This window comes from Amblyraja radiata, chromosome 6 (genome assembly GCF_010909765.2).
Source record: "Amblyraja radiata isolate CabotCenter1 chromosome 6, sAmbRad1.1.pri, whole genome shotgun sequence".
In the NCBI taxonomy this organism is placed as follows: domain Eukaryota; kingdom Metazoa; phylum Chordata; class Chondrichthyes; order Rajiformes; family Rajidae; genus Amblyraja; species Amblyraja radiata.
Window position 1 is genome coordinate 39781132 of NC_045961.1, and position 23246 is coordinate 39804377.

A 23246-nucleotide genomic window follows, 5' to 3' on the forward strand; every position below is an offset into this window, starting at 1 on the left:
TTTCACATGGTTCATGCAGCTGGATATTGACTTGCCGACATGGAAAGAGATGCAGTCAGCATTCAATAGTTCAGACTTCTGGGTGAATTAAGGGGCTGCTTGATGGGCTGAGGGTATTCGAGATTGGCTGATTGTCATTCTTTTGGAAGAACTGATGGGAGTTCTTATGGAAAAGCTGATGAATTGACTACGGGATGAGCTGGTGGGCTCGAGGATTGCTGGATGAGTGTTCTAGAAACATAGAAAATAGGTGCAGGAGGAGGCCATTTGGCCCTTCGAACCAGCACCGCCATTCATTGTGATCATGGCTGATCAGCCCCAATCGATAACCCATGCCTGCCTTCTCCCCATATCCCTTGATTCCACTAGCCCCTAGAGATCTATCTAACTCTCTCTTAAATCCACCCAGTGATTTGGCCTCCACTGCTCTCTGTGGCAGGGATTTCCACAAATTCACAACTCTCTGGGTGAAAAAGTTGTTCTCTCACCTCAGTCTTAAATGGCCTCCCCTTTGTTCTAAGACTGTGGCCCCTGGTTCTGGACTCGCCCAACATTGGGAACATTTTTCCTGTATCTAGCTTGTTCAGTCCTTTTATACATTTATATGTTTCTATAAGATCCCCTTGCATCTAACAAGAGTGTTTTATTGTCATGTAGAACAATTTCCTGCATCTAGCTTGTCCCAGATAGAACAATTAAATTCTTACTTTCAGCAGCACAACAGAATCTGTAAACATAGTACACTGTAGACAATATGATAAGATCCCCCCTTATCCTTCTAAACTCCAGTGAATACAAGCCTAGTCTTTTAAATCTTTCCTCATATGACAGTTCTGTTAGGTTATTTGATGGTTAGGACAGGTTTAGAGGGGTATGGGCCAAATGCAGGCATGTGGGACTAGTGTAGATGGGACATGTTGGCCAGCGTGGGAAAGTTGAGCTGAAGGGCCTGCTTCTAAGCTGTGAGACTCTATGACTAGGTGATCTGTTGAGGCTGGTGGTATGCCATGAGGAACAATGGGCATGGACCTTTGTAAACCACCACCTGGTTGAGTCTCCTTGAGTCTCCATCGGCATTGATAACATCAGTCAGGGGTTGATGATCTGCAAAAAACAAGTTGGTCTCATTCTTGTTCTCTCATGCGATACAGGCAGCAGATCTGAACTGCCTGTGTTTGCCCTCTTGGCTGTCTTGTCAAATTACACTGGAGATTAGAGTCACCCCTGAAACAAACAGTGCCTTGTGATCCACAGGGGAAAAAATAAAATTTAAATGCAGAACAATGGATGGTTTAAATCAAAGAAAATGATACAAAGAGGCCATTAGAGCAATACCGATCTAGGAAACTGACAGCAGATTTTACAATGCATTTAAACCTCTCCCATTTTAATGAGATGCATTCCTGGAATATGTAGGAAGTTTATTGTAACCTAGTGCCCTAGTGGATTAAGGGCGGCATGGTGGTGCTGCGGTAAAGTTGCTGCCTTACAGTGGGTGCTGTCTGTACAGCGTTCGTAGGTTCTCTCCATGACTGAATGGGTGTTCTCCGAGGTCTTCGGTTTAATCCCACACTCCAAAGACATACAGGTTTGTAGGCTTGGTATAAGTGTAAATTGTCCCTAGTGTGTGTAGGATGGTGTTAGTGTGCGGGGATCGCTGGTCAATGCGGACGCGGTGGGCCAAAGGGCCTGTTTCCGCGCTGTATCTCTGTAAGAAATAGAAGCAAGGATAAGCCATCTAAGTTCAAACCACTATCAGTAAGATTATTGTTGATCCTGCAACTCAACACCTTATTCCCACATTCTCTCCATTATCCTTCATCCTTATCGTATTTGAAAAAAAATATCTCTCCTTTCAAGGGCTCGACTTCCACCATCTCACGCGATAAAGAATTCCAAGATTTCCAGCCCTTGAGTGAAGAAACTGCTCCTTGTCTCATTACTAAATATCATGACCCATATTCTGAGACTTTGGCCCTCGTTCTAGATCACCAGACCAGCCGCAATCTCCACCCACGAGCCCAATCTAAACAGAGATAGACACAAAATGCTGGAGTAACTCAGTGGGTCAGGCAGCATCTCTGGAGAAAAGGAATAGGTGACGTTGCAGGTCGGAAGCCTTCTTCAGACTGCGATCTGACACTTCTTCTTCTTCTTCTTGCGTATGGTGTGCACAGCCTAAAGTTGTAGGACAACTTGTTCTATTTGATCTTATTTGACTGTGCACACCAGGTTGATTGGATTTGTCGAAACAGGGCGGACCACGTGAAGGTTGCAATCTCCCACCCCGCGTTCTGACACCAAAGAGCAAAATGTCCAACGTAGATACAATAATAAATATATCGCCATTTGCATTAGTTTTGTGCAGTTAACAAATCACAATTTCACACAATGTACATAAGACAGCAGTTATTTGACAAATACTCTGCAGTTCGGTGCAGGAGATCTTGTCGACGAATATTCTGGACCCACTGTTGACATCTGAAATTACAGGAGATATCATTTAGGATTAACTAATAAGAAAAAAGATGATCATAACTACATGCCTGAACAATGGATGATATGTCACTTAAATGCAATTGTTTTCAGTTGTGTGGAGAGACCTGTATGTTGAAGATGCTTTTTGCCTCTAATATGTCAATTTACCTTAAATGTAGAAGAGCTTATTAAAATCTTCTTACAAAGACCATTAAGTATTTTCTTTCTATCCTCTTTTGGACCCAAGGCATAGCTGAGCTGCCAACTCTCACGAAGAGGTAAGGGAGGGAGAGAGGGAAGGGAGGGAGAGAGGGAGAGAGAAGAGAGGGAGAGAGAGAGAGATCGAGAGAAGAGAGGGGAGAGAGAGATCGAGAGAAGAGAGGGAGAAGGGGGAGAGGGAGATGGGGGGAGAGGAAGAAGGGGGTGAGGGAGAAGGGGAAAAGGGGGGAGAGGGAGAAGGGGAAAAGGGTGGAGAGGGAGAAGGGGGACAGGGAGATGGGGGAGAGGGAGTGGAACGATAACACATTATAACGTGCAGTCATCCCATTCCGACCAAAGATTATAGAGCAGATCTCCTCTCCTATCTTTGATTGCGGCCGCCGCCGAACCCCCCGGCCCACCATTGCACCCAATGTGTCCCACGGGCCATATTTTGGAGACCAATCCCTTACAAGAACAAAACCAAAAACGTACAGAAGTGTTAAAATTGTCTTTATTATAGTGGTAAGTAAAGATCTATTAAAAATAAGTCTAATAACTTTCTAATGTACCGACAAACCTAATTTCCCAATGGCCGTTGATAGAACAGAAAATAACATTTTCACGACAGAATATCGACAAAAAATAATAATAATATTTTCTTACCTTTCTTTTTTATCGGGGAACCTAAAGAATGACAGGTCTGGTCGTTTAGATTTACGATTAGAACAATTTATTGCGGAGCAGTGAGATGAAGATTTACATGAGGACGCCATGACAGTGTGGGGGAAGCCCAAAAAAATGCTCAATAAAATGGCGTCGACAGTCACACACGTCATACTACGCGTTTTTCGAGGAGTGGTCTATCTTGCTCCTCTATGATCTTTGGACAATACCACCGTGGTAGCATACATTAACCACATGGGTGGAAACAAATCGACATCATGTGACAATCTGGCTAATACAATTTGGCAATGGTGTATCCAGAGAGATATTTGGATATCAGCCATTTACCTACCAGGAAGACTAAATTTAGTGGCAGACACCAGGTCACGCAAATTTAATGAAAACACCGAATGGATGTTGAATAAAAAAGTATTTGCTGATATTACAGCAAAATATGGAACACCAGATATCGATCTATTCGCATCCAGACTTAACCACCAGTTATCAAATTATGTTTCATGGGAACCAGACCCTGGGGCAGCGGCGACAGATGCATTTTTGTTGCATGGGGGGGGGGGGGGGGGGGGGGGGGGGGGGGGGGTGGGGGGGAATTGTTTATTTATGCATTCCCTCCTTCCTGCCTCATCAGTCGGGTATTAAGGAAAATACAACAAGACTCTGCGTCTGGTATTGGTAGTACCCGATTGGCCTACTCAACCATGGTTCCCAGTGGTATTAAACATGGTATTAGAACCATGTATCACCATCCCACATAGACCAGATTTATTGCTACATCCCGTAACAAGGGATAGCCACCCATGCCATAAACATTTGAACTTATTAATTTGTAGAGTTTTAAAAACACCTCTACTACAACTGGGACTGACGGACCGAACAGTGAACATGATCTCGGCGGCCCAAAGACAGTCAACCAAAAAACAGTATCTGGTCTATATCAGGAAGTGGGCGATGCACTGCCATAAAAACAACATCACCTACAGAGACATGAACATCCCGTCTGTTCTGGAATATCTGGCAGGCCTCCACTATGATGAGGGGCTCAGTTACAGTGCCACCAACTGCGCCAGAAGTGCCCTATCGACTTACCTATGGCAGGGGACAGAGCGTTACTCTGTTGGGACTCACCCACTGGTAACAAAACTTATGAGGGGAATTTTTAATACTAATCCCCCAAGAACCAGGTACTCCCAAATATGGGATGTAAGTATTATCCTGAAGATGCTCAGGAATTGGTCTCCAGCAACAGCTCTGTCCCTACACAGACTGACATTAAAAACAGTCATGCTAATGGCATTGGTCACGGCACAGAGGGTACAGTCACTGCATAAACTAAGACTGGACAACATGACTTCCTCAACAGAAAATATTACGTTTCATATCTATGAGTTAGTAAGCAGAACAGACAGGGATCAGCAGGCCTCAATATACAATTTAGATCATACCCAAACAGATGACCGTCTGTGTATAATAAGACATCTGTCGTTATACATGGAGAAAACGAAAATCCTAAGAGGCAATGAGAAGGCACTTTTTGGTCAGCCACTAGCAACCACACAAAAGAGTGACGGTCCAGACCATCTCAAGATGGCTGAAACAGGTGCTAACACAGGCTGGGGTGGATACTAATATTTAAATCTCATTCCACCAGGGCTGCAGCTACATCGGCAGCGATACAGTTGGATGTACCAATGGACCAAATCCTCAAGGCAGCAGGATGGTCTGGGGGAAAAAACATTCCAATTATTTTACAATAAACCAGTAATGAAACCTGGAACATTTGCAGAAACAAATTTAAGTTCTGTAAATTAATTTAAACCCATAAAAAGGGGTTATAAATTTGTGTTAATAAATTTTATGATTTCAATGTCGAATTCATGTCCAAATTATGTCAACACAATTCCTCCTACAGTCATCAAGGCAGACGTGATGCATGGACTCGTTTCCACGGCATGAAATCACAGAGCTTTAAAATCTTCACGTAGTCACTCACGTGACTCCGAAGTAAAATAGTAAGATCAAACGAGAACTTACCAGTTTGAAGTTTGATCTGTATTTTATGAGGAGTTACGATGAGGGATCACGTGCCCTCCGCTCCCACCCTTGATCATATACTTAACTGGTATCTCTTCTCTAATCTTACTATGTTTAGTCATTACAGTCATCTGTGATTTCACACCGCTGCTTTGAAGAATGACACGCATGCGTCGTGGCGGGGTTCTTCACGTAATCCCTCATCGTAACTCCTCATAAAATACAGATCAAACTTCAAACTGGTAAGTTCTCGTTTAATCTTACTATTAAATGGGATGAGAATGTTTGGAGAATGGGATGCAGGGGAAATTAGTGGAGGAAAGGGAATAATTAGTGAGCCAGTACAGATATAATGAGCCAAATGGCTTCCTTTTCTGTCATGAAGACATATGGATATATGAACACGTATGAGCACTTCGGGATGAGCTGACTGACTGTAATAGGCAGGGTTAGATAATTAGAATTCATGATACAAAGATTGGTGGAGTCCTGGTTAGCATGGAGGGTAGTCTTAGGGAAAGAGTGATCTCAATGCGTTGGTGACAAGGATAGATAAATGGCAGATGGATGTGAGGGCATTAATTTTGGGTGTACTACTAGTTAGGACATATACTGTACATACTAAGGTATTAGGGAGCATTGAGAAATGGAGGGACCTTGAAGTACAGATCCAGAATTCATCACATTTAAAATCTGCCTACATTGGAAGAAACCTTTGATATGAACAGAGATTTTGCCTCCACCTATAGAAACAATGAACTGCAGATGCTGGTTCACACAAAAGAACACAAAGTGCTGGAGTAACACAGTGGATCAGGCAGCATCTCCTGGGATAGGCACAAAACACCTTGGTTCACATTTTTTGGGTTGGGCCCCTTCTTCAGATTCCAGAGATGCTGCCTGATCTGCTGATTTACTCCAGCATTTTGTGTCATGTTGATTCCACAAGAATTGTGTAGTGTTCACTCCTTTAAATACTGTCATGAACAGATAATTCTTTGATAGGGTAGATTAATGAGAACATGTTCAGGTCTGAGTGTTCAAGAAGGAACTGCAGATGCTGGAAGATCTAAGGTACACAAAAATGCTGGAGAAACTCAGCGGGTGCAGCAGCATCTATGGAGCGAAGGAAATCTGAAGAAGGGTTCAGTCTGAAGAAGGGTTTCGGCCCGAAACGTCGCCTATTCCCTTCGCTCCATAGATGCTGCTGCACCCGCTGAGTTTCTCCAGCATTTTTGTGTACCTATGTTCAGGTCTGACTTTGCCTCTGTAGTTATTTTGCCTCTGGGCCTGTTAGGCAGCCGCAGCTTGAGATAGCCATCTTGGCCTGTGACTGAACTGCTAAACGGTCACAATTTCTCAGGAAATTAGTAAGTTTTTAAGCTGTTTCTTAAATTTACACACTACAAAAAAAAAGATATTCAACACTGCAAGCAAAATGTGAAGGCAGTTCAACAGTGTATCACCAGACTCACTATGTTTAGTTTAGCTTAAAGATACAGCATGGAAATATGCCCTCTCACCCACCAAGTCCGTGGTGACCAGCGATCACCCCTAGTGCACACTAGGGACAATTTACAATCTTTACTGAAGCTAATTAACCTACAAACCTGCACGCCTTTGGAATGTGGGAAACTGGAGCACCTGGAGAAAACGCACGCGGTCACGGGGAGAACATACAAATTCCGTGCAGACGTCACCCATAGTCGGGATTGAACACGGGTCTCTGGTGCTGTAAGGGAGCAACTCTACCGCTGTGCCACTGTGCCACCCCAAAATAATGTTATGAAAGAAATACTAAAACATATAAATCTGACGGTGCAGAAGCTTCAACATTCTGACTTCCAGCCAAGATTTCAGTAGTAATTGAAAAAATATGTTCGACTAATATTTGCTTTGAAATGGAGCGACTTTGTTTTGCAAGAGGATGCAAGTTATTTTGATTTTTTTTTGCCTTGTACTGTAACTTTTTAACTTGAAGGATTGTCTCTGTTCAGTCTGCACAGCTTTCTCTGTAAATTAGCATCACATTCAATAATCATATGTCATAAAACTAACCAAACTAAAACATCCTGTGATTATCAAATCATCTTCTTCTCTTAAGAATGGGACTGATGAATGATGCGCTTCCATCCTAGTTTTGGGGGTAAAGAGATAGCTAACAAGACCAATGGGGGATCCATGTACTCCCACTCAGATGGGACAGGAGGTGTAACTTCAAGGACAGTTATTGAAGTGGTGCACTTCTATGCAAGGTAACTATGTGCTTTGCAAAAGCATCCCTATAGCTCCTCATTCTGCACAAACGGTAGAATTGCTGCCTTACAGCGCCAAAGTCCTGGGTTCAATCCTGACCTCAGGTATTGGTGTACAGAGTTTGCACGTTCTCCCTATGACCACGTGGGTTTCTTCCAGATGCTCTGGTTTCCTCCCATATTTCAAAAATGTGCAGATTTGTAGGTGTGTAGGGAGCGAATGAGAAAGTGGAAAATCATCGAACTAATGTGAACAGATGATCAATGATTGGCATGGACTCGGTGAGCCGAAGGGCATGTTTCCACAATGTATCTCTAAACTAAATCGCTCCTCTTACCTTAAAAAGGATATAGTGGCTTTGGAGGCAGTCGAAAAAAGATTCACAAGTATAATTCTTGGATGAGAGGACTGGCCAGATATGTTGGATCTGTGTTCTTTGGAGTTTGATACAATAAGGAGTGATCTTATCATAATCATCATCATAATCATACTTTATTAGTCACGTATGTTTTGCAACATGCGAAGAGTTTGTTTTGCCATACAGTCATACTAATAAAAAGCAACAGAACACACAAAATACATTTTAACATGAACATCCACCACAGTAACTCCTCTACATTCCTCACTGTAATGGGAGGTGAAAAAAAGTTCAATCTCTTCCCTTCATTGTTCTCCTGCGATTGGGAGCCTCGAGCCTTCCATTGACGGGACGATCTTGACTCCCGTAGCCGGCGGTAGGCCTCCTCATCGAGGTGATCAAGCTCCTGCATCGGGGGGGATGTCAGCTCCCCTGCGCCAGCGATCAGACCCCGGGTCGAGGCATGTCGAACCTTCTGCGTTGTTGAAGCACCTGACTCGGCCTCTCCTGAGACTGCGAACTCTTGATGTTAAAGTTGCTGGCCGCGGTTGGAGCATCAATCCCAGGCAAGGAATCGTCTCCAATGGTAAGTCCACGCCCCGTGGTGGGGCTCAAAGTCAGTCCCGAGCAAGTCTTCCAGCTGCACGACGTTAGGCCACATTGCAACCGGAGATATGACCCAGAAAACAATCGCATCTCCGGCAAGGTAGGAGATTGGAAAAAAGTTTCCCCGACCCATCCCCCAGCCCCCACATAAAACAAACCAGAAAACATTAACACAAACTTTTAAAACACGCTAAAAGTAATTTAAAAAAGGACGAAAGGACAGACAGACTGTTGCAGAGGCTGCCATCGCGGCGCCACCCGGTGGTAATTGTTGGTTATTGAAACATTATTGAGGGGGTTATTACAGGGCAGACATTGAGGTGTTTTCACCATTGGGAATCTCGAACCAAGGGCCATAGTTACATGATAAGGAACTCATCATTTAAAACATAGCATAGAATTGTTTTTTGCAGATGGTGGTGAATCTCTGGAATTCTCTATCCCAGTGTTATGGAGTCTGAATCATTAAACATATTTAAGGTGGAGGTAGATTTGTTTTTCGTAGATCAGGGAATGAGTGCTATGTAGAACTGGCAGAATAGGAGTGGACACCAGTGTCGATTAGCCTTGATCACACTGAATGGCGAGGGAGGCTTGAGTGACCAGATGACCTCTTTCTGCTCCTATTTTCTTGTGTTTTCCGTTTTGAGCAGGCATGGGTTAACAATTCCCAAGAATCAATAGGGATGATGCATTTCTTCAAGAAAGCTTTGCGTTCACCCTTGAATCTTTTACTCTGCTTGCCTGTCAATTTTCTCCTGTTTTAGAGCTCAGGGCAGAGTGCTGGGCATTGGAATGACTGACCGAGAGTAACTAGGGCCTCAATGTTGGAAATGTTGATCTGTGAGAGGTCACTGAAAAATTTGACTACACTTCAAATAACTTTGTTGTATTTGTTTTGTGGCATTGTGTTGAAATCTCTCTCACTTTAATGATAAAACTTCTAGAGTTCAAGAATGAAGTCCATTCTACAGTGCAGCCTTAGAAAAACAAACATTTGCAAATTCATCAGGAACACAGCCAGATAAGATCAACTCTCATATGTCTGGCACTGTCTGCAACTTTTGCAGCCAGACTGTGTATGCATAATTCACTGAAGTGACTTCAAAACTTGATTAATTGTTGTTCAACCTATTCATAAGATAAAACAATGTGCAAACTTGTAAATTGGCGAAATAATTCATAACATACTTTTACTTATATCTGTAAGGTTGTTACGCACAATTAACCATATGCTGGTGTGCAGAAAAGTGAGTGTCTTCCTAAAGAGGACTCACTTAAAATTATACCACTAAGTTCAGACCAATTAAAGTATGTCAAAGTTTTATTTTGGGGACAAGATTGGGACGCCACTCATGGATATATTTGCATCACCAGTGCACGAGATGAGTACCCAACATCCTCATTTAGACTGATTTTGGTTATTCGAAAAGATATTTTTGCGTGGAAAACATGTTACATGATCAAAACTGGAGGCCGTTTCAATGCAGATCAGAAAGCAAGCGATCAATCAGTCATGAACGTAAAAGATAAAGCGTGAGAATAAAGTAAATATTCTGCAGGAGGGACAGCATTTGTGGAGAGAAAAGTTCGCTTCAGAGGATGGTGACCTGTTGTGGGTATTTGTAAAATGTGTTGCTCATCCTTGCGAGTGGATGGAATGTTGGAAAAGGCCGAAGGGGAAGATGGAGGAGATATTTTGGACGCCTTTTAATTGAGCTAAGGTGCACAAAAATGCTGGAGAAACTCAGCGGGTGCAGCAGCATCTATGGAGCGAAGGAAATAGGCAACGTTTCGGGCCGAAACCCTTCTTCAGACGGGTTATTTGATACGTGGTTAGCAACTGCAAGAAATTACACGGGGCGAGCGCAACTGCGAGATCATCAACAAAGAGCGCAGACATTCAATGCAATTTTCGTGACAAGTGTCATGCGCAAACTTTAAGTGCAAGCCTGTTAATTTAAATAGAAAAACACAACACACAAATTGCAAGTCAGTGTCAGACTTGCAAAACAGTTTTGAAATTCTGAAATAAGAGTACGAGAATTATTTGATAATCCTACATATATGGGCACTGTGTCCCACAATTTTAACAAGGAGTTGCTTCAAGGTGTAACTCGTATTTACAGTACATCGCCGTGTGTTGCATTTGATTGGCTTAACATTACGATGTGTACGGCTCTTTTGGGAGATAAAATTGCCATTAGTAAAAAAAATCAGGCTCAATGTGCAAAACTGACAAGAAGCAAACACTCAGTGAAATTTCAGCGAACGTGAACGTGTAGGCGTCAACAAGAAGTTTTCAAGAAGTCTGAAGAAGGGTTTCGGCCCGAAACGTTGCCTATTTCCTTCGCTCCATAGATGCTGCTGCACCCGCTGAGTTTCTCCAGCTTTTTTGTGTACCGGCGTCAACAAGAAGTTTGTTTACCAACATTTGATCATAATATAGGAACGAATTGCTTCATACTACTTTTTGATTAATTTCCCCGGAGTATGCAAAGGCTTTTTATCAGTTGTATTCCTGCCGAAAATGTTCGTTTTATCGGCGATACAAGCTACTTTAAGAGGGATACAACATTGACTGAGGTGTACAAGATTTGCTTTAGATACAATTTATACGACGAACGAAGCGGACATTGCGACAATGTATTCAAACCTGCGGTCGAAGACAAACCTGATGGGGGGTGGCGGGGAGAAGAAAGGAAAAAGGAGGAGGAGGAGCCCGAGGGCTGAGGGATGGGAGGAGACAGCCCAAGGGCTGAGGAAGGGGAGGAGACAGCAAGGGCTAACAAAATTGGGAGAATTCAATGTTCATGCCCGCAGGATGCAGACTCCCCAAGATGGAATATGAGGTGCTGTTCCTCCAATTTCCGGTGTTGCTCGCTCTGGCCATGGAGGAGACCCAGGACAGAGAGGTCGGATGGGGAATGGGAGGGGGAGTTGAAGTACTGAGCCACCGGGAGGTCAGGTTGGTTATTGCAGACCGAGCGGAGGTGTTCGGCGAAACGATCGCCCAACCTCCGCTTGGTCTCACCAATGTAGATCATCTGACATCTAGAGCAGCGGATGCAATAGATGAGGTTGGAGGAGATGCAGGTGAACCTCTGTCACACCTGGAACTGACCAGGCACAGGCGTTGGCTCTGACCCAGTCCTTCCATAAAGAAACACCATACCTATTCTTCTGGGTGCAATACCTCTCTCTGGCCCTCTACGCCATGGAACACAGCAATGTGGTCCATATAGCGATGGGCAGTAATGCAGTGTAGAATACTGCATTGCAGAGCAGTGCAGGGACCCTTCCCTTGGAACATCCCCGACACCTTTTCAGAATCTTATCATTTATAAAGAATACATTGATTTCATCAATTTTAAATGCATAGTTTTAAGAACTAGCAGAAATAGAGAAATGAATTCAAAAGTAAAAGTATTTTTCTCTAAATAAAAACAATTTAAAACAAATTATTACACATGGAAGTAACTGAGAACATTAAATGAAAACTTTTTTTTTTTTTTTTTTAAAGCTACTTTCCTTCTTCCTGACCTAATTTAGTAACTAAAGGGCCTGTCCCACTGTGGGGGCCTAATTCGAGAGTTTAGAAGAGTTTGCTCACGACTCATACTCGCAGCATGGCCGAAACGAGGTCCTAGGAGGTCCTTGTAACTCTCCTTCATGCTCGAGAGTAGTCCCCACGTACTCGAGGCCTCAGTTAGGTCGTGGCGTATTTTTCAACGTGCCGATAAATGCCCGCGAGTAAAAAAAGGTCGCCATGGAAAAAAATTTTTTTTTACTTGTATGTTAAGTCGAGGTAGGTTTTTTTAAATTGTCATATTTTAATGGATGTGAGCTTGATTAATTAGGTAGGTCAAAGGCCATCGAAGGTAGTCGAAGGTAAAGCTCGTTGAGAAAAAACAGTTAAGTGTCTCCACTCCTTCTCCCCCCTTCTCTCCCCTTCTCTCCCCCTCTCTCACGCTCCCCCCTCTCCGCGTTCTCTAAAGGACTTACCGTAACTGTGCCAGCTGTCTTTTACCTTCCTGTTCATCGCGGGTGTGAATTTCAGACAGCGCTTCCCCGCTTTCCTTGGCCCCCGCCCTTGGGACGTGTTTGTGTGTGTGTGTGTGTGTGTGTGTGTGTGTGTGTGTGTGTGTGTGTGTGTGTGCAGATGGTCGATCCGGCTCGCGATTTCATCGCTAACGGTCGATTCAGCTCGAGGTTTTTCAGGCGAGTGCCCTCGAGCTTGAAGGTCGAAGATAGTCGCTGAAAAGTCACGTTAGTGGGACAGGCCCTTCACACTGCTTGTCAAATTCAGTGTTGTATCTAAACGATTTAATGCTGGGGAATCTCTGAAAAGTTGGATCCACTTGTTTTTTCCATGGGGAGTCCAGTGGCAGACTGAGCTCTCAGATGTCCCCTTACAATCCCTCAATATATCTTGGCCTTCAACATTTCACCACACACACACGCACAAGTCAAAAACTTTATTTCATTTTAAATGACTGAACCCTACTGTTTCCTGTTGGAACTGCCAACCATTGGTTGGTAAGTTGCAAAGCCATTGCAAATTAACTGCAGTGTGCAGATGCATAATGCAGGGTGATGAGAATGTGGAATATTAGTATAAATGGGTGCTTGAGAACTGACATGGACTTCATGGGCAGTAGAGCCTGTTTCTTTCCTATGACATAGCAAGTGTGACGTGGCCCAATGGTTTTGATTGATCAGACATACATTGATGAGAAAGACGATTCAACTAATCTAAAGCTGATCCATCTAGAAATATTATTGTATTGCAATGCACTACTTTTTATTTTCTTCCCATCTATTACTGATAATCAGGAAGTTTTCTCAAACATTAATCATTCTTTGTGTGAAGACTTTCCTAATATTAGTCATAAATTTGTCCATCATGCAAAATAATATTCCAGAATTATTTTTCTATTTTCTCAACTATCCGAAACCCTTCTTTAAGACCACCTCTTAAATACCCTCATCTGAGGTGACGCATCCATCTTTCTCCAGTCTTTGGAGTAGCCTTGTGATTTTTCTCTGGAGTGTCTTCAGTGGTAGCACATTTCCTTTGCACTGTGTTCTGTGTTCTGAACTGGACATGTTTCTCAGAATGCAGATTGACAAAACACTTAACATTGTGATCATAATTTCCAACAAATGTTGTTTGGAGGGAAAAACACATGTTGAGAGAGTATGATTGAAGCAGAAAAGGACACAAAGTGCTGGAGTAATGCAGCGGGTCAAGCAGCATCTCCAGAGAACATGGATAGATAGCATTTCTGGTCGGGAACCTTTCTCAGATGTCACCAATCCAGAGATGCTGATTGACCTGGTTGTGAGACCTGGTTTCGGCCCGAAACGTCGCCTATTTCCTTCGCTCCATAGATGCTGCTGCACCCGCTGAGTTTCCCCAGCAATTTTGTGTACCATGCTGATTGACCTGCTGGGTTACGCCAGCACATTGTGTTCTTTTGTGTAAACCAGCATCTGCAGCTCATTGGTTCTATACTTTGATTGAAGCTGAGATGAAGTTTATTATGATTGAGGATTTTGTGTACTGTATTATGCTTTGAAGATTGCGACTGTCGATGCAGAATACAGCTTATGAACGAAGGGGTGAAGTGCTGGGTCTAGGAATCCTTGGTTTGCTTACCTTCTTCAAACATGTCTTCTGAGCAACACTGAACCCACCTGACCTAACAACGTTGTTGAGGGTGGCAAACACCCCACTTTCATTGACGCATCTTCGCGCAAATGGATGAATATTTCATTCCAAACCACTGTCCTCTTCCATGACTAACTGCTATCCCTTACACCACCGGAAGTTACGATGAGGGAAATTCCATATGAATCTGGATTGCATGGAAAATCAAAATATTTTTTAAATTGTCATATTTTAATGGATGTGAGCTTGATTAATTAGGCAGGGCCTTGGGGACATTGACTTTCTCCAAGGCCAAATTGCACACACCCTTACTCTTGTTCAGCCTCGGTGTAAAAAACGGAACACTCAGGACACCCACCAGCTTCTCTGCAAGGGGTTCAAACCAGGATTCTCCAACATAAGCAAACTATTCTGTTTTTTGCAGCAGCTTTTGTTATTTGGTCCTTCAGTTAGACCTATTTCCACCCAAAATAATTCTGGTATGTTTCATTTCACTTGGTATGCAAGGTTTTAATCATGCATTGCAGATTCATTATGAACAAGGGAAGCAAGAAAATATGACATTGCATTTTTCTGCCAACTCTTGGCCTGACTGACTCAAGGGGCAGACAACATTGTGTATAACAATGGGTATAACTTGTTTATAACTTGGGAACCTATGGTCCTTGAAGACACCAGGGGGTATGGTCAGTCTAGTTATAAACAAGGACAGTCTTGTTATAAACAAGACTGCCCAGACCCCCTGGATTCTTTAAGGACCATAGGTACACATGCACTCATTATCAGGTTAGACAGAGGTTCACTTGCACCTCCTCCAATCTCATCTACTGTATCCATTGTTCAAGATGTGGACTCTTATACATCGGCGAGACCAAATGCAGACTGGGCTATCGTTTTGCGGAACACTTTCGCTCAGCCCGCGTGAACCAACCTGATCTCCCGGTTGCTGGACACTAATTCTCCTTCCCATTCCCACATAGACCTTTCTAGGTCTCCTCCATTGTCAGAGTGAGGCTAAAAGCAAATTAGAGGAACAGCATCTCATATTTTGCTTGGGCAGCTTGCAGCCCAGTGGTATGAATATTGATTTCTCTCACTTCAGGTAACCCTGGCATTCTCTCTCTTTCCCTATCCCTCCCCCACCCAAGTCACACTAGCTTCTCATTTTCACCCTACAAACAGCTAACAATGACGTTGCTTTATCATCGTTACTTTTTTGCATATCTTTCATTCATTGTTCTTTATCTCTCCACATCACCGTCTATATCTCTCATTTCCCTTATCACTAACCAGTCTGAAGAAAGGTCTGGATCCAAAACGTTATCCTTTCATTCTCTCGAGAGGTGCGGCCTGTCCCGCTGAGTTACTCCAGCTTTTTGTGCCTATTTCAGTTTAAACCAGCATCTGCAGTTCCTTCTTACACAAACTATGTAGTGTAGTCATTAAACTATACTGCGTCTTCTAAGAATATTTGCATATCACCAAATGATAAGGATAACTTATGTTACATTTTTGTAGTAGCAGCTTCTTTCTGACAAGCTGATTTATGGAGCTCACTGTGTCCAGCGAATCACAGACTGATAAGAATCAAAAGACAAACAGATTTATCTCAAGCAGAAAGAGTTCATTATATTCATAAGGTGGCATGAATCTAATTGTACCATAAGTAGCACTCACCGAGTCAAGTGGTCAAGTGGGTTCTTAGACTCTCAAGATTAATTAGAATCAGGAAAATGTTTCAACTGACAAATATATAACTTTTTTTCCCAACTCTGTTGCATTTATGAAAGTGAATGCCAGATGTCACAACAGCTGCCACTCAATTATGTTTTCAAAAGAAAGCAGGTAGGATTTGTAGGCGAAAACCACAAAGTGCTAGAGGAACCTAGATGGTCAGGCAGCATCTCTGGAAGACATGGATAGGTGACTTTATGGATCAGGATCCTTCATAACTAATTTTAGTTGGGTGGAGGTAAAGCTGTAAAACAGGTTGGAGCAGAACAAAGCCTGACAAGTGATAGGTGGATACAGGTGAGGGATTTGTAGGGACATGTTGCCACTTTGACAGATCCATGTGTTCTATAAGGGTTCTGTTCATGAGAACTGTCTGCAAACTGAATTTCTCCAGAAGTCAAAAATGAATAACTTTTCCCAAAAGTATTAATGTAAAATCTTTAGCTTCAACAGCTGTTAGAGATTGATTTGCCAAGAATAGACTGGGGAAGGTCAGAGTAGGTGGTAGGATTTGTTACCAGCAAATGAACTGTGACAGATGTTTGTCTGAATGCAGCCTGGACCGAGTGACAGGGGAAGCTGATCTGCTAATCGGCAAGAAAACTATTGGCAATTTAATAAAAGAAAATGTACATTCATGAGAATTCATTTTCAGCTGAAGGAGAGTTTGGAAAAGGCACTGGTGATCTCTCAATTGGTTCCTAGTGAAGAAATGTGAGTACTATACTTGAGAGTAGAGTCTAGGAGAATCTCCGTGGTTGGATTTCTCCAAGTCAATCTTCTGTAACCCAAGGACCCCTCTCTGTATACATGCAACAAAATGTAAACCTGAATCCAAGCCTGGATTTGTTTGAGAAAATGATTAGCTCATCAAATTGATCATGGTCTGCTGCAGGTCCCAACCTGAAAGATTACCTATACATGTCCTCCAGAGATGTTGCCTGACCCGATCAGTTACTTCAGCGTTCTGCATTTTTTTTTTTGTAAACCAGCATCTGCAGTTCCTTGTGTCTGGATTCTGGTTCAATGGTTCTTTATCGTCACATTCTGTATGCACAGCACAGTGAAATTCTTTTGCACAACCACAAAAGCAGTGTCACCACAAATTTGGCGTTGTTTAAAAAAAAAAGAAAAAAGGAGAAAACACAAAGAGTCCAAAGTCTAGCCCACGTGTCGGAATTCCTGGAGCGTCCCAATCCAGGTAAGTTTAGGTAAGTCCCATCCAACATCCCTCTCTTCTGCCGACCATCTCTGTTTCCTGGTGGACGCCACCTATGGCTTACCTTGAAAGCTCTGTAGGCAATACAGAGCTTTCCTGACGGCCCACGCTTCGCATCCGTTGCTGTCAGCAGCTCGACTTTCTGGTCTTCAGGGCTCCGAGCTTCCACCGCACGTGGCAGTTTGGGTCTTTGTTCTCGGTTGTCAAAGGGTTTTTGTTCTCATTGGCCCCTGGGCCCGTCCTTATTCCTTGTTCTCTGCTGTCCTTCTCCTCTCCTGAGGAGACTAAAGAAGGTCCATCTGTCTCCTCAGATTCTGGTGAACTTCTACCGCTGCACCATCGAGAGCATCCTTACCAACTGTATCACAGTATGGTATGGCAACTGCTCTGCCTCCGACCGGAAAGCACTGCAGAGGGTGGTGAAAACTGTCCAACGCATCACCGGTTCCTCACTCCCCTCCATTGAGTCTGTCCAAAACAAGCGATGTCTGCGATAGGTGGATACAAGGACTGCTCTCACCCCAGCCACAGGCTGTTTACCCTCCTCCCATCGCTACAGGTCTCTCCGTTGCCGGACCAGCAGGTTCAGGAACAGCTTCTTCCCTGCGGCTGTTACACTACTCAACCTTCTGTACTTGTATACTGCACAATGACAATAAAGATTGAATCTGAATCTGTCCTTCTACTGTCTGTCCTCGATCTTGGCGATCACTTTGGCAGCCAGGCTCAAACTTGTGCAGGGAGGCATCACTTTGTGGCAGTAGCAGGGAGAAACTCAGGAAAAAGATGCAAAGTGCTGGAGTAACTCAGCGGGTCAGTCTTATGGAGGGTCCTAACCAAAAACAGCATTTATCCATGTTCTCCAGAGATGCTGCCTGACCCGCTGAGTTACTCCAGCACTTTGCGTCTCAAGTATCTGCAGTTCCTTGTTTCTCCAAGAAACTCAGGAAATGGCTTTAGTAAAACTAGGCTAGGAGGTAGAGCTTGCATATTTAGACCCACTGCCTGCAAATCTCTATCTAAAACAGGCTGCAGAGTGAATCCCACTCCCACAATTGGGTCCAAATTGTGTTCAAAACATTTGAGGGGGATCTCTCCCATCAATTATAAATGTAATACATTGGTGTGGTCTGAACACGGCGGTACGGTGGTGCAGTGGTAGTGTTGCTGCCTTATAGCGCTTGCATAGAAACATAGACATAGAAATTAGGTGCAGGAGTAGGCCATTCGGCCCTTCGAGCCTGCACCGCCATTCAATACGATCATGGCTGATCATCCAACTCAGTATCCTGTACCTGCCTTCTCTCCATACCCCCTGATCCCTTTAGCCACAAGGGCCACATCTAACTCCCTCTTAAATCTGGCCTCAACTACCTTCTGTGGCAGAGAATTCCAGAATTCACCTGTGTGAAAAATGTTTTTCTCATCTCGGTCCTAAAATATTTCCCCCTTATCCTTAAACTGTGAACCTTTGTTCTGGACTTCCCCAACATCGGGAACAATCTTCCTGCATCTAGCCTGTCCAACCCCTTAAGAATTTAGTAAGTTTCTATAAGATCCTCCCGCAGTGCCGGAGACCCTGGTCCAATCCTGACTACGGGTGCTGTCTGTACGGAGTTTGTACGTTCTCCCCGTGACCGCGTGTGTTTTCTCTGAGATTTTTGGTTTCCTCCCACACTCCAAAGATATACAGGTATAGAGGTTAATTGGCTTGGCCATATGTGTAAATTGTCCCTAGTACGTGTAGGATTGTGTTAATGTGCGGGGATCGCAGGTCGGTGCGCACTCGGTGGGCCGAAGGGGCTGTTTCCACGCTGTATCTCTAAAATCATAATCATAATCATAATAGTACTTTATTAGCCAAGTATGTTTTGCAACATACCAACTAAACTAAACTAAAATCTTTGCAATAGTTTGACGTGGGAACGACAATGAGCTGTCATTGATAATATGCTCCATTCCTGCAAATACACTGTAGTAATAAGAAGAGAAATGTAACTTGTTCCTCATTGTACAGAAGAGCCATGAATGAAAGGAGGATAATAAAGGAAATTATTTGTGAGCCCAGCCTTGAATCCCTGGATTAATATTTTTGATCCTGCTATTGCTGTCATTTATATTTTTGTTCTGGTCAGCAAGCAACAAAAGCTTTTCACTATGCCTTGGTACACATGACTATAAATAAACTTTGACTAACATCTGATTCAATGCAGAATTACTACTAGAAAACTTCAGGATGAAGAACACTTGCAAACCTCTTCCACCCAGATTTTCTGTTAAATCAGGCTGCGGAGAAGCCGAGGCTGGTGCCTTGCAGGTTGGAACCCACGGCCGGCCCCTGGGTTGATGGAGCTCACGGCTGGGGTCTGCGTGGGCGCCATGGAAGCAGCCGGAGAGGACCCGAAGGCAATATTGGAGAGCTCAGAGCGGTGGTCGATGAGGGCTCCGACTGACAGACAAGGACGGACCACATGGAGTGAGCACGCCGCTGCCGGGGGAAGAAACAAAGGAGGACCCAGCCATGAGAAAGAACAATGAGGACCTGGTGTGGGGGGACCTCTGTGATGGAGGGGGAGGGGATGAAGGCAAGAACAAAGGGGGACCTTCGTAATTTTGTTTGTGACGACTATTTGCATACTTTGCATGTGACAATAAAGTATTCATTCATCCATTCATAAAAATCTGCTTCCAACTTAGTATAGAAAATGGCAAATAATTGCTGTTGAATGTTGTATCCATTATTTGGAATTTTTTCCAATTTCCCCTTGAGGAAAAGCAAAATGCTTATCTTGATGTATACACATTTGTACTTCATCCTTTCAGCCTGGCAACACATAATGCATGGTCCTTTCTGTCTGTAACAGTAGACTATTGTCTGGGTTATAATGGAGCCAGGTCTGCTCCTAGAAAACATTAGCTGGAGTAACATTCTGCCAAGGACAGCATTAGTATCATTCCATATACGTACCGGTTTAGCAATGAGTATATAGTTGTCACTGTGGTATAATGGTAAATTGTAAATTGTAAAACAGTCAGGTATTAATATATTTACTTACCTGGAAATCATTATTGCAACAACTTTTGGTATCTCTGTTGTGGTGAATCTATGTTAGGTTGACAAGTTAAACATGGCTACTTAGTATATACCTACTTTCTCTGTAAATCTAATGGAAAAACAAAGGAAAAAATCAAGACTAAAGCCAACCTAAATAATTAGAAAAACTTTACTTAAATACCCTGTTTTAGTGCTGAATACTCCAATGTGAACATCTCTTTTTAGGAATGTATTCATATTATTTAGTATTTAATTTTACACGTGGTTACATCATGGGAGTTTCCTGCCACACCATACCAGATCCATTGTAATAATGAATCGACTGGGCTTATATTCACTGGAATTTAGAAACATATAAAACATATAAAATATATATTAGGGGATTGGTCAGGCTAGATGCAGGAAAAATGTTCCCCATGTTAGGGTAATTCAGAACCAGCGGTCACAGTTTAAGAATAAGGGGTAGGTCATTTAGGATTGAGATGAGGAAAAACTTTTTTCACCCAGAGAGTTGTGAATCTGTGGAATTCTCTGCCACAGAAGGCAGTGGAGGCCAATTCACTGGATGTTTTCAAGAGAGAGATATGGCTTTTAGGGCTAATGGAATCAGGGGATATGGGGAGAAAGCAGGAACGGGATACTGATTTTGATGATCAGGCATGATCATATTGAATGGCGGTGTTTGCTCGAAGGGCCGAATGGCTTACCCCTGCAAACTATTTTCTATGTTTCTAACATCAGTTTCACAGAGGGATAATGATCATTAAGATAAGATATTCAATATAGGAACAGGCTCCTCAAAATGTTGTTCAGATAGAACACCTTGAATGGTATGGACGTATTGGGCCAAAGGGTCTGCTTCCGTGCTGTATGGATCCATGTGATTGAATATATCTTTGCATTTCTCCCACAGGCACCCTGCACTTGCTTCTTATTATTTCTGTGAATAAGAACATCAAGTAATTACTACGCGTCCACCGTGGGCCAACGCCGGAGGAGTTGTCCATCGCGGTCAGAGGAATGAGGAATGCCCGCAGTGGATGACGGAGGACCCTCTTGGTATGCCCGGCTTGCCCACCGTGAACTCTGAATTGGCCCCGAGTCACTGGTGTCGACGCCACCAAGAGCAAGGAGGGACTGATTGTGAGGCGGACCAGCGAGAGCAATGGGGAGACCCGGCGGCGGATCACCGAGAACAATGGGGGACCCAGCGTGGGGGGTGTTGCGAGAACAAAGGGAGACCAAGTACTGGAGGGGCCGCCGAGAACAAAGGTGGAACTGGTGGAATGGGGTGGGGGTGGAGGGGGGGGGGATGACACAGGCAATAAAGAGGACAGCATCGGAAATGTCCTAATTCTTCAGGGAACGGGGGTTCCCCTCCCCTAATATAGATGAGGCTCTCACCTGGGTCTCTTCCATACCCCGTAACACTGCTCTCTCTCCCCATCCGCCCACTCGTAACAGGGGCAGAGTCCCCCTAGTCCTCACCTTTCACCCCACTAGCCGTCACATACAACAAATAGGAAAATGGGAAGGTTATTTTAATCTGTCCCATATATGAAGTGAAACCTTATAAGCTTGCACCCTAAATTAATCTACATATCTTTCCGAAAGAGATTAATCAAGGATTCATTTGTAAGCTATGTGTGCAAGGGTGAAGATGTCACAAGCATAGGTCATTTTCAAACAGAGTGCATTGTCTAATGATGTTCATTCCGATTACAAGGATCATGGAAAGAGTTGCCAATTGTTCTTCTCCCTGCACCAGCACTGCCTAATTACCTTCCTAAAACGTTGATAAGACTCTTTGTTCTTTTTACCTCTCTATCTTCATCAGTCTATCAGTCAGATGGCTTCATCATAATTTATTATCATGGCAAACCTGTCCAATTCAATGGGAGACATTCTCTTTGCCCGGTCCAACCCTTCCCTATCGCTCAGACAACTTAAACCTCACTTGCTTCTTCCCTTTCCCAATTGGAAGAGGATGGAGGATCTTCAACCAGAAATGTTAACTCTTTCTCAATTTCCACAGAATCTATCTGCCCTGTTGAGTGATTACAGCATTTCCACTTTGCTTTAAATTTCCAGCATCTAGTTTACTCTTCAGTTTCATTAGCTAGAAAGCAAGTCCCAAAGTGACCGGTGGCAAATGCAACTACAACTACTGCCTAAAACAATAATATACAGAGAATTAAGGTTACTCTGGGGTGTAAGCTGCCCAAGCAAATTTTATGGTGCTGTTCCTCATATTCCCCCAACAGCACCTCATATTTTGCTTGAGCAGTTTACACCCCAGCAGTTTATAGACTTCTCCAACTTCAAGTAACCCTTGCTTTCCTTCTCTCTCCACCCTTCCCCTTCCTAGTTCTCCAACCACCCTGACTAAATTGTATCTTTGTATGCTTCGTTGTCACCTTCTCCTAGCTAACAATGATATCTCGTTTTCACACCCTACACTTCTTTATCTCTGTGTTGTATTGTATTGTATTGTATTGTATTCAAATTTATTGTCATTGTCTCAGTTAGAGACAACGAAATGAATTTCCCTTACAGGCAGTATCATAAAAATAAAAATAAAAAATAAATAAATAATAATAAATAATAAAACATATTAAAAATAAAATAGAATTTAAAAAAAAGCACAAACACTGAAAGTCCACGACACAACATAACACAGTGGCACCAAGGTGAGGAAGGCACCATAGTCCAGCCAGCATCCCCTCCGTTCTTCCCAGATGTTCACTCGTGGTCGAGGCCTTCCTAGCACCCGCAGTCGCCGCCCCGGGTGGCCCGATGTTCAGGCCCTCACGCCGGGCTGGTGGAACGCCGACGCCGAACCCCGACGGTGAACATCCTCCTCCTCAGCGGCCCGGACCTCCTGATCAGCCGTCTCCCGCAGCCGGAGTCCGCAGCTCCCGAGTCCGCAGGCAGAGTCGCAGGACCCCGC

At 43.6% G+C, this 23246-nt stretch overlaps 1 protein-coding gene across 9 annotated transcripts in view; it reads left to right on the top strand.

Moving 5' to 3' along the window:
• The first annotated feature begins 11593 nt into the window (after window positions 1-11593).
• Window positions 11594-23246, top strand: part of map4k4 (mitogen-activated protein kinase kinase kinase kinase 4) — a 298343-nt gene continuing 286690 nt past the window's right edge. For all 9 annotated transcript variants that reach the window (XM_033022583.1, XM_033022586.1, XM_033022589.1 and 6 more), the window contains exons 1-2: window positions 11594-11607; window positions 13860-13862. The gene's annotated coding sequence lies outside the window, so the exon portion shown is untranslated. The remainder of the gene's footprint in view (window positions 11608-13859; window positions 13863-23246) is intronic.